Here is a 12580-nt window from a genome sequence, read left to right as displayed (position 1 = left end):
TAAGAGTGGATAGGCTTTCGGGTGAACATATGATTCAGTTCTTCAGTTTACAGGAGACATAACATGGATTTCTTTCTGAACTGCATTTTTAGAGTGTATCTTTGAAACTGGTCTCTTGACTGTCATCTCATTATCTGGAACTTTCAGAAAACAATTAGCTAGTTACTCATATGCTAGGATAACAGCCTGAGCTTCTCAAGAACCAATTATATCTCAGCAAGATATATTTTATTATGTAAAATTGATAGTATTCAGCAGCTGATACATATTCCCTCCCATACCTTCATAATTAATTGCTAGCACATTCATATTTTAGAGTTTACCTAACACTTAAAGTTAAGTTGAGTTTAACTATATTTATGTCATGTTTGCTATGTGACTTGTTTAAATGTATATCTGATGTCCAAAATAGCTGTTACCTTATTTTTTTGAGTTAGCAGATTTTGTGTTTTTTTAATTGACATACTCCCCTATCCAAAAAAAAATGTGTATTTTGGCTACAGGAGTATCAGTTGTTCTAAACTGCTCAATATCATTAGTTTAAATTATCTTTGAAGACTATTATAGACATGCTTTCTGAAGAAAAAAATTGCAAGAGTAAGATGATATCATTACTATTCAAGAGTAGTTTTGCTTTTAGTCACAAATGTTTCTGTGGAGATGAGAAGTCAGAGAAAGGATGATAATATTATACTTACCTCATTTTCATCCAGTGGTTGCCTTATTTTAATAGAAACTGCACTTTTCATTTATATATATATATATATATATATATATATATATATATATATATATATATATATATATATATATATATGGGTCTATTTTGTTTTGTTGAATCTCATTTCACTGAATTTTATTTCACCCTGACCACTTCGCTGAAAACACAAATTACTGTAAACTCATTTCACTGAATCTCATTTCACTGAACTGAACTTAGTATATATGGCAGTGTGTAGAGTACTGTAAGGCAAGTAAAAGGTATATGCCCTTTTCCCCACTGTAGTGTGATCCTGGAGTTAGTATATGTAGTTAGGGGGGGTTGGGGAGGCACAGCCCTCACATTGAGGGTGTTTGGGGCGTAGCCCTCCATCTTGTTTGTTTTATATTGTATTTTACCAAAAACTTCAAAACAATACATTTTAAACAACAGACATGCATAGTTGCAACACCAATGACTAACCCTGTCCAGAAGACAATATGTGCCCCCCCCCCACACCCCGGCTAACTATATATACTAACCCCAGGATTACACTACAGTGGAGAAAAGGGAATATATCTATTATTTGCCTTACAGTACTCTACACAGTGCTATATATACTAACTGCACTTCAGTGAAATGAGATTCAGGGAAATTAGTTTTCAGTAATTTTAGTTTTCAGTGAAGTGGTTGGGGTGAAATGAAATTTAGTGAAATGAGATTCAACAAAACAAAGCAGATATATATATATATATATATATATATATATATATATATATATATATATATATATATATATATTGGCTTATCTGATTTTTTTTTTGTCCACACTTCTAGAAGACTCTCAGTTGTTATTACTAAAAATAAGATTTGCATTTTCATTCTCCATCTCACTGGTGGCTTGTTCCAGGATGTATACTAATAGCAGAAAACTTTAACAATAGATCCTTAACATTATTTACCTTTTGTCTGTTATTTAACTCTAGCTCCTAGGCTATACTATTTTTCCCTGTCTAAACCTATTCTTACATCTGTTTTATTAATTCCAACATGTGAATTATTGAAGTCTATAACGTTTTGATTTTAATCCTGTTGGCATGTATCATTGCATGTATATTTGTCTTTTAAGCTGGTATAACTATGTATTGTATGTTAGACAGCAACCATAATACACATCTTTAAATATTCTATAGTCTATGTATGTACTATGCTGTGCTTCAATGGTCTATGCAAATCAGTTTGCCCTTTCATGCTTCTCGACACAATGTCTTTTCAGCTGCTCTACATTTGTAGCATTACAAAATTTGATTTGAATACTATTTTCTGTAATATTGTTTCATAGTTATGTGAGAATTATATATTTGTGTTTGTTTTTTAATTCTTGCTTCAAAGACTTGTTTTTGTATTGAATTTCACTGCTGCAGATACTATTTTAGTAACCTTTGCAGTTCTGTGGTATTGATTTTTCTTTCTCTACTGGTCCAGCTCATGGCTGAAGTGGGTTTGTTTGGGTAAACCTACATATCTGCTAAGTGAACGGGTCCATAGCTTACTGTTTCACCCTTGTCTGACAGCTTTATGAAGCAGAATTATCTCTGCATTCTTCCATTTGTCTGGAACTATCCATGATCATTGTGCGGTCAGAGGTGTAACATTTTCAGCATGCAAATCATTCAGGATTCTGAAATGAAGCCCACTGCAATCCATTCACCGCCTTGTCCACTTTCAGTTTTAGAAGTTCTTTCAGAAGCCGTTCTTGTATTAATTGATTTTTATTCGGAATTAGTCCATGTGTATGACAATTTTTATCTTGTGCTTCCTCATCCTGTCTCATGAATACATAACTGTAATGCTAAGCACTATACCTGTCTTTAGTCTTTCACTGTTTGCCCATAGTATCTACCCTTTTGATGGTTTGCATGCATCTTTTACCTTTTTTGACAGATTATAATAAATATAAAGGTGTTCAACTTTTCTTTGCTGAATAATGTAAATATAAATTATTCATTACTCTTCTTGTCCTAGTTTATAGCACTTTTCTTAATCTGTCTTATTTTTCTATTTTATTTCACTGCTGTTGCACCTTCACCACTTAAATCCATATTTCCTTCAAAGTTTTAAATACTGTAATTTTTCTTACTTTCACTGCCTTCTCTTTTATATATATATATATATATATATATATATATATATATATATATATTTATATTTAAATATATATATATATATATATATATATATATATATACACACACACACAGTGGATATAAACAGTTTACACACCCCTGTTAAAATGCCAGGTTTTTATGATATAAAAAAATGAGACCACAATAAATTATTTCAAAACTTTTCCTACATTTAATGTGACCTATAATCAGTAAAAGTCAATTGAAAAACAAACAAATCTGTTAGGGGAAAAAATCATCATCTTCTTTCGGCTGTTCCCATTAGGGGTCACCACAGCGGATCATCTGTTTCCATTTCTTCCTGTCCTCTGCATCATGCTCTTTCACACCAACCATCTGCAAGTCCTCTCTCACCACATCTATAAACTTCATCTTAGGCCTTCCTCTTTTCCTATTACCTGGCAGCTCCATCCTTAGCATCCTTTTCCCAATATACCCAGCAACCCTCCTCAGCACATGTCCAAACCAACGCAATCTCGCCTCTCTTGCTTTGTCTTCAAACTGTCCAACCTGAGCTGACCCTCTAATATACTGATTCCTAATCCTGTCCATCCTAGTAACACCCAGTGCAAATCTTAACATCTTTAACTCTGCCACATCCAGCTCTGATTCCTGCCTTTTCAACAATGCTACCGTCTCCAACCCATATAACATAGCTGGTCTCGCTACCCTCTTGTAGACCTTCCCTTTCACTCTTATTGGTACCCGTCTGTCCCAAATCACTCCTGACACTCTTCTCCACCCATTCCACCCTGCCTGTACTCTCTTCTTCACCTCTCTTCCTCACTGACCATTACTCTGAACTGTTGATCCCAAGTACTTAAACTCATCTACCTTTACCAACTCTACTCCCTGCATCCTCACCATTCCTCTACCCTCCCTCTCATTTACACACATATATTCTGTTTTAGCTGTGCTGATCTTCATTCCTCTCCTCTCTAAAGCATATCTCCACCTCTCCAGGATCTCCTAAACCTGGTCCCTACTCTCACTACATATCACAATGTCATCTGCAAACATCGTAGTCCACGGGGCCTCCTGTCTAATCTCATCTGTCAACCTGTCCATCACCACTGCAAATAAGAAAGGGCTCAGAGCTGATCCTTGATGTAATCCCACCTCCACCATAAATGTATCTGTCACTCCCACTGCAGTCCTCACCAATGTCACACTACCCTTGTACATATCCTGTACCACTCTTACATACTTCTCTGCTACTCCCGACTTTCTCATACAATACCACAACTCCTCTCTAGGCACCCTGCCATATGCTTTCTCTAAGTTCACAAAGACACAATGCAACTCCTTCTGACCTTCTCTGTATTTCTCCAACACTATCAGAGCAAATATTGCATCTGTAGTGCTCTTTCCTGGCATGAAACCATACTGCTGATCACTAATCATCACCTCCCTTCTTAACCTAGCTTCCACTACTCTTTCCCATAACTTCAAGCTGTGACTGATCAATGTTATCCCTTTGTAGTTATTGCAGCTCTGCACATCACCCTTATTCTTAAAGATAGGTACCAAAACATTTTTTCTGCACTACTCAGGCATCCTCTGACTTTCCAAACTTTCATTAAACAATCTGGTTAAAAATTCCATTGCCATTTCTCCTAAGCACCTCCATGCTTCCACTGGTATGTCATCTGGGCCAACAGCCTTTCCATTCTTCATCCTCTTCATAGCTGTCCTTACTTTCTCCTTGCTAATCTGCTTCACTTCCTGATTCACTATCCCCACATCATCCAACCTTCTCTCTCTCTCATTCTCTTCATTCATCAGCCCTTCAAAGTACTCTTTCCATCTCCTCAACACACTCTCCTCACTTGTAAGTACGTTTCCCTCACTGTCCTTTATCACCCTTACCTGCTGCACATCTTTCCCAGCTCTGTCCCTCTGTCTAGCCAATCGGTACAGGTCCTTTACTCCCTCTTTAGTGTCCAATCTCTCATACAACTCTCTATATGCCGTATCCTTAGCCTTTGCCACCTCTCTCTTTGCCATGCACCTCATCTCCTTATACTCAGGTCTACTTTCTTCATCTCTTTGACAATCCCACTTCTTCTTCACCAGCCTCTTCCTCTGTATACTCTCCTGTACTTCCTCATTCCACCACCATGTTTCCTTGTCCTCCTTCCTCTGTCCAGATGTCACACCAAGCACCTTCCTAGCAGTCTCCCTTACTAGCTCTGCTATAGTTACCCAGCTATTTGGTAACTCTTCATTGCCTCCCAGTGCCTGTCTTAACTCTTCCCTGAACTCCACCTCACAATCACCCTTTTTAACTTCCACCATTTAATCCTTGGCACTGCTTTCACACTCCTCCTCCACTTCTTGATCACCAACATCATCCTGCAGACCACCATTCTATGCTGCTTAACTACACTTTCCCCAGTCACCACTTTACAGTCTCCAATCTCCTTCAGACTGGCCCTCCTACATAGGATATAATCCACCTGTGTGCATCTTCCTCCACTCTTGTATGTCACCCTATACTCCTCCCTCTTCTTAAAATACGTATTTACCACAGCCATGTCCATCCTTTTCGCAAAATCCACAATCATCTGACCTTCTGCATTCCTCTCCTTAACACCATACCTACTCATCACTTCCTCATCCCCTCTGTTCACTTCACCAACATGCCCATTGAAGTCCGCTCCAATCACTAGTCTCTCACCCTTGGGTACACTCACCACCACTTCATCCAACTCACTCCAAAATTTTTCTTTCTCATCCATCGCACACCCAACTTGTGAAGCATATGCACTAACATTCATCATTACACCATCAATTTCAAGCTTCATAAACATCACTGTATCAGACACTCTCTTCACCGCCAAAACACTCTTGGCATACTGTTCCATTAGGATAACCCCTACCCCATTTCTTTTGCCATCCACACCATGATAGAACAATTTGAACCCACCTCCTATACACTTGGCCTTACTTCCCTTCCATCTGGTCTCTTGCATGCACAATATATCAACCTTCCTTCTCTCCATCATATCAGCTAGCTCTCTCCCTATACCAGTCATACTGCCAACATTCAAAGTTCCTACCCTCAGTACTACACTCCTAACCTTCCTTCTCTCTTCCTGCCTTTGGACATGCCTTCCCCCTCCTCTTCTTCTTCGGCCAACAGTAGCCCAATTTCCACCAGCACCCTGTTGGCTAACAGTACTGGTGGTGGTCGTTGTTAACCAGGGCCTCGACCGATCCGGTATGTAATTATGAAAAGTTCTCCACATCAGTAATTTTTGGCAGAGGTTTTACGCCGGATGCTCTTCCTGACGCAACCCTCCCCATTTATCCGGGCTTGGGACCGGCACAAAGAAATGCACTGGCTTGTGCATCCCCAGTGGCTAAAATCTGGCATTTTAACAGGGGTGTGTAAACTTTTTATATCAACTGTATATATACTCAGACACACACGTGCGCTCGTGCGCATACACACACACACACACACACACACACACACACACACACACACACACACACACACACACACACACACACACACACACACACACACACACACACACACACACACACACAAACACACTTTTTGCTCCCTGTTTTCCTGTTTGATGGTACATTATAACTTTTAGCATTTCTTTTCACCATTCCTTTTAAAACATTCCTACATGCTTTCCAGAAGCATTCTCTCATTTTAATGAAGTTGGTCTGATTGAAAGATGGTCATCTTAGTTTGACATACCATTATTCTCCAGATATATTAATTTTCAGCCACATGTATTATCATCTCTTCCTTGGCAGCTGCTTTCATTTCTGAGTTCTTTACTTCATATCAGATTAAACATCTTTCCCTCTGATGTGGGTTGTAGTAAAGCATAGGGATTGCTCATTGAATATCATGATGCATAACTGCTCATGTAGCACTGTTCTCCAGATGCTTCCGTTTCTCAGTCACTTGATCACTAATTAACCAATTAACTCAGCCTTGATTTTTCAACTGTAATATTAGTGCTTACACGTTTAAGAAGTGCTGGTAAACTTCTGTTAAGTTTTTTGATGTGAAACTAGGAATACATTTTGCTCAGGTACTCTTGCCTGTATTTTCTCCTCCATAATAACTACAATGTTTACCATATGGTACTGATCATGGCTGTAATGGATTTGCTTTTTATTTGTTCACTTATCCTGTTAATATTGAATCAATTCATGAATTCACATCAGTGTTAAATAGGTACATTAATTAATTAACATTTCACTAATACTGGTGCCCAGTAAGATATAGCTCACCTGTTTATAGCCATTTAAACATTGCTTTGGTTATTTCTTTTTCCTTTTTTTCTCCTAGTGATGGGAAACTGTAAACATATTTTGTAAGGATCAAAGTACCTTTTCAAATCCCCAAGGTAACTAATTATGCTTCCTCCTCTTCTTGTATATATATTTTTTTCTGCTTCTGTGATCCTTTTACTTGTGTAGAGAGTTGACCCTCTAATTTTTCCTTCCTGCCTCTTCTGTAGAATGTGAACCTTGATGTATGGGTATTCCATTTATGATTATCACTTCCAGGACTTGCCCTTATTTATTTCAAGTGTGCCTTATGAAGGTATTCTCTTCATGGAGCTTCTTAGACAAACTATGCATGTTGGCAGTCATCACCTTACATTTTCTTGTAACCCTATTATTGCTCTGTAAGCCCTCATTCCCTTTGTTTGAACAAGAGCTCAAATTTTCCCTCTCAAGTGGTTCTGCTTTTGTGTCCACCTTCACAGTTTCATAATTTTCTGATAGGAGGCTGGGCACTGATGTTTTCCTGATGGTTTCTATGTCTTTCTCCTTGTTTTGGTTTGAATGTTTGCAAATGAGTTATTAACTGATTTTGATGCCGTTTTCCATCAAGAATAGCTATAGATCATCCTATCTGTATGGGACGTCATGCATTCATATTCCTGCAAGCAGATCTCTCAACCCTGTTATATTGGACCCTTGAGATTTGTACAGCTTATGAAACCATATTAAGAATTTTTGGTGCAAAGTATTTAGCCTTACTAATCCTAAAGACATTCAGTAAGTTACCACAATTCCAATTTGTCTAGAGCAACCTCTAAAATGCCCTTTCTAAATGTTGTAATTCCTTTTCCAGCCAGCGAATTGATCCGTAAGTGAACTGTTTGTCTACTTCCTTATAAGTCTGCATTACCATCTCCCTCTCTTCCCTCTGATATAGTACATCATCCTGTCCCCATGTATCTCCTGAGAATGGATTTGGCTCATTCAGACATCCCAGGAATCAAGATTAAAATAAATTAAATAATTAAATCATCACTCTTCCACACACCACAAGTTTAGTTTTTCTCTGTTCCAAGGCCTCATTAAACCTCTCTATTGCTTTCTTCCCAGGTTTGTGTATAATATTTCCATATCCTGCATGACATTTCTGCTTTCTTTTAGGCCTTCTTATCTTTCTGAGTATCTCCCAGACTGCTAGCCTCAAAAGATCTGACACTCATACTGCTGCTACATATTCATTATGATCAGTTAGTCAACCCCCTCTTCTCCCTATTTATCCATCTCACGTCATGTTTCATAATGCTAATACCTTGCCTCCATTTCTCCTGGGCATCACACTCCACCCCTCATACAAAACTATTCTATCAGAAACTATTCTTTGTAATTCTAAATAGCTTAAGACTCCCATATTCTGTAATACATTATGATTATTTTTATACACCCATTCTTATATGGTGACCTGACTACAGCTTGCCATATAACGCATGCAATAGGGCTTTAGTACATTTATAGATTCAACTGTCAATCTGATTGTCTTCTGCCTTTCGAGAGACTTGATTGTTGAAACCCCATGCTTAATTTTTTTTTTACTTCCCATAAAATAATCAAGGTTATTTTTGAAAATCTAAAGGGGAAACGTATTCTATAATATTAGAAGAGGCTTGATAATATATAATATTTTTTTATTATTGATATTTCTTTCTAGCATTAGGTTCCCCTTGTCTTGGGTTAGTTCATTCATGGATTCCAGGTATTGGAAATACAACCAGATCATAGATTGCCTTATAAATCAAGCAGTGGTCACCTGTTACTAAAATATAAGCAACATAATATAGTGATAATTCTGAAGTAGTTCAAGTTTTCTAACTGTAACTTTTCTAGTAAGAAACTTTGCCTTTTCAAGTTCATTGATGTGGCTAGTTTGGAAGCCACTAAACACAGTACCATAGTCAATAATGAGCCAGACAAGTGAGGTGTAAAGTAAAGTGACTTAACTTGCCATTTATACGTAGATGGGCTAAATAATATGCTTTTCTGACTTTGGGAGATAGATAACAGGCAGAGTTTAAACTGTCTACTATTACTCCTGAAATTTAATAATTGCATTGATTTTTTTATGATGTGAGCATTTATTTCATAATCAAAATTGTCCTTTTTTGCCCAAATCTTTTATGTTATATTTACAGAAATTAAAAGTGCCATTATTGCTATGGTGCTGTTTACTTTTGTAGAAATAAAACAAGCTGTATGGAGTGAACACAGTGGCACAAACCAACAACCAAGAAAAGAAGAATTAAAAATGCCACTTTAGAATTTAAAACCGCCACACATGAATAAATGTGCTTTAGTGCTTTTATTCCTTTAATTTTAACTTTATCAGAATGTACAAAACCACATGACTGAACATTATATACTCTCACAAATCACACAATTAGGTGACTAATCTCACAACAACATATACAAATTTAAAACTAGTGAACATTTTAAATAGTGAAAAATAAATTAAGAACTACTTACCCTTAATTTAAATACTAAGAGTTTTTAAAAAACATTAGATGTTATTGACACCATTAAGGCCAGGAGGCTTGTTGGCACAAAGATCTAATTGCCACCTGACTTCCTTACACTGTAATAGACTATTCAAATCACCACCAAAATGACTGTTATGAAGTTAATCAAGTGCAAACCATTGTTAACTTAAATGCAGGACAAACCTTGACATGTTTCGCTAAGGCATTATTGTGATCCTTTTTTTCATAGGTTCATAGGTTCATAGGTAGTTATTAGGCTATTGGCCCAAGGGCCTATGTAAGCCTAGCCAACAAGGTTCCCTGGCTTACGCCACCCAAGAAAGTTATTTTCCTGTGCCACTGTTGAGCAGAGACACAGAAGTGATCCCCGGGGTGTATTTCTCCACTCATCAAGATTTTTCTTGAAGAGTGCTAATGAAGAACTTTGCTTGACATAGATGGGTAGCCTATTCCAGAGTATGGGAAGTCTCTGGGATAGGAATCTATCCCTCCAGCATGTCTTGTTTATTGTGGTGACAAGGTTTAGGTCCCTAGAGCATGTAGCTCGGAGGGATTGGGATTTCTTTAGGTGTAGCATGTCCAACAGCTCTGGGTTTGACACAGCTTTATATGTTAGGCAGACATCACCTCGGAGTAGGCGATATGCTATGGAGTAAAGCTGGAGCTTTTTGAGGTGGTCAGTGTAGGGCATTTGTTAGAGTCCAGTAATCCTCTTTGTGAGGTACTTCTGTGGCCTTTCCAGCTGCTGAAGATGTCTTGTGAGGTACATTCCAAAATGAGCATTGTACTCTATAATGGGTCTAATGAGTGTCAAGTAGAGGGGAATGATGACCTCTTTTTTCCTGGATGAGAACCCTTTCATGATAAGGTGTGCCACGTAGAAGGACTTCCTGACTTCTGTGGCGATGTGACTTTCAAAGGAGAGACTACTGTCCACCTGCGTCCCAAGGTCTCTTATCATGCATTCGGTGTTAAGTAGATTGCTGCCTATGTGGTAGCTCATGGGTACAGAGTTTTTACCAAAGGGGATGACACTGCACTTTTTGGCATTGAACTTGAGGCCATGGCTCTGACACCAGGCATCTGTCTCAGAGAGGACCTTCTGTAGGATGTTCACATAATTTGGGGACTTGACTATGGCTCCTAGTTTGCAGTCATCTGCGAACTTCATTAGCCAGAGGCCTTCTGTGTTAGCCTGTACTTCAGAGAAGTAGATAACAAATAGGAGCGGTCCCAGGACGGAACCCTGTGGTACTCCACTTGTCACTGGTTTGAGGTCAGATTTGGAGACTGCAACTTTTACAGTGTAGGTTCTGTCAATGGGCCAGTTGGCAACCCATCTTGTGACGTAGGGATTTATGCCTAGTTTATTGAGTTTAGCTATAATTCCAGAATGGGGGATAGTGTTGAAAGCCTTGGCGAGGTCAAGATAGGCTGTGTGAACCACCGTACCCTCATCTACGGCTTTGGTGACTGCCTCAAAGAAGTCAATCAATTTCAGAAGGCATGATCTGCCTTTCACAAACCCGAACTGGGTGGGATCCAGAGTTTGGAGGTTACCAATGTCTTTGTTTATGAGTTCCATGATGATACATTCCATGGCCTTGCAGACCAGGCTCGTCAGGCTAATAGGTCTATAGTTCCCAGGATCAGTGGTGGCTCTCCCTTTGTGGCGTGGGATAACTGATGCTGTGCGCCATTCAGTGGACACAAAGCCTGATGTGAGGCTATTATTGAACATGGTGCTTAAGTGGGGAGCCAGTTCATTATGAAGTTCATGTAAAACGCAGCCTGGGATGTTGTCCAGTCCCATGTATGCTGTGTTTTTGGCTTTAGAGAGTGCAGCTTTCACCTGCATAGTTGTGATTACAGGGACTCTGCATTCTTCCCTTTAGGGGATGAGGGGGAGGTAAAGTTAGCACTGAACCTATCTGCCAGGATGTTGGCAATATCAGTTGGTTCTGTAATTTTCATGCCTTTGTGCTGTAACTAAGAGCAGATCTGGGTGTTGCCATTGAGATTCTTGACATAGCTATAGAATGCTTTGTGGTTGTCCTTGGAATTAGTGGCGATTTTATTTTCATAGCTAGCTTTGGAGGATCTTATAAGGGATCTCAGCTTCTTACTGAGGCTGACCAGGGAGCTCCTCCACTCATGGGATTTTACTCTCTTTTGCAACAGTTTCTTCCTTCTGTTGTACAATTTGTTTATGGCAGGGGACCACCAGATTGGCTTCCTTTTTTTGGAGGATAGCGTATTGGTGCTGTTTGGGATAGCACGATCCATGCACTCATGTAAGTGCTTATAGAGTGCATTTGTGTAGGATTCAGCAGTTATAACTATATTGTCCATCTGCATGGGTGTCATGAAGTTCACTACCTCTGTCTTAAGAAGCATGAAGTTGGCTTTGGAGAAATGTTTTACTGTGGTTTCCTTAATGGGGGTGGGGTGGGATGTGGATATCAAGGGTGATTAGCTTATGGCTGGATCAGACTAATGAGGAGTTGACTTCAGGTGTGGAACACCGGTCACTCATGTTGGTAATGACTAGGTCTAGGATATTGTTGCCCCTGGTGGGGGTGTGGATAAGTTGATCTAGGGCACTGGAGTTTATGAATTCTAGAAAGCATTGCACTAAGGAGCTGGTACACGAGTAGTTTTCCCAGTTAATGGTGGGGTAGTTTAAGTCACCCATTATTAGAGTGTTTGGTTCAACCCTAATATTTTCCAGTACATCAAGAAAAGAGGAGTGGAAATCCTGGGGCATGGTGGGGGATCTGTAGCAAGCTACAATTTGGATTGCAGTTTTGCCAAGAGTTAGTTGCACTTGGATAACCTCGGATGCATTATGCTGAGCAACTAGCCTGGAGGTGTGGATATCCTTAATGAATATGGAC

The sequence above is a fragment of the Protopterus annectens genome, chromosome 6.part0 (assembly GCF_019279795.1).
Source record: "Protopterus annectens isolate FY-2018-M chromosome 6.part0, PAN1.0, whole genome shotgun sequence".
Lineage (NCBI taxonomy): Eukaryota > Metazoa > Chordata > Ceratodontiformes > Protopteridae > Protopterus > Protopterus annectens.
This window is presented reverse-complemented; position numbering follows the sequence as displayed.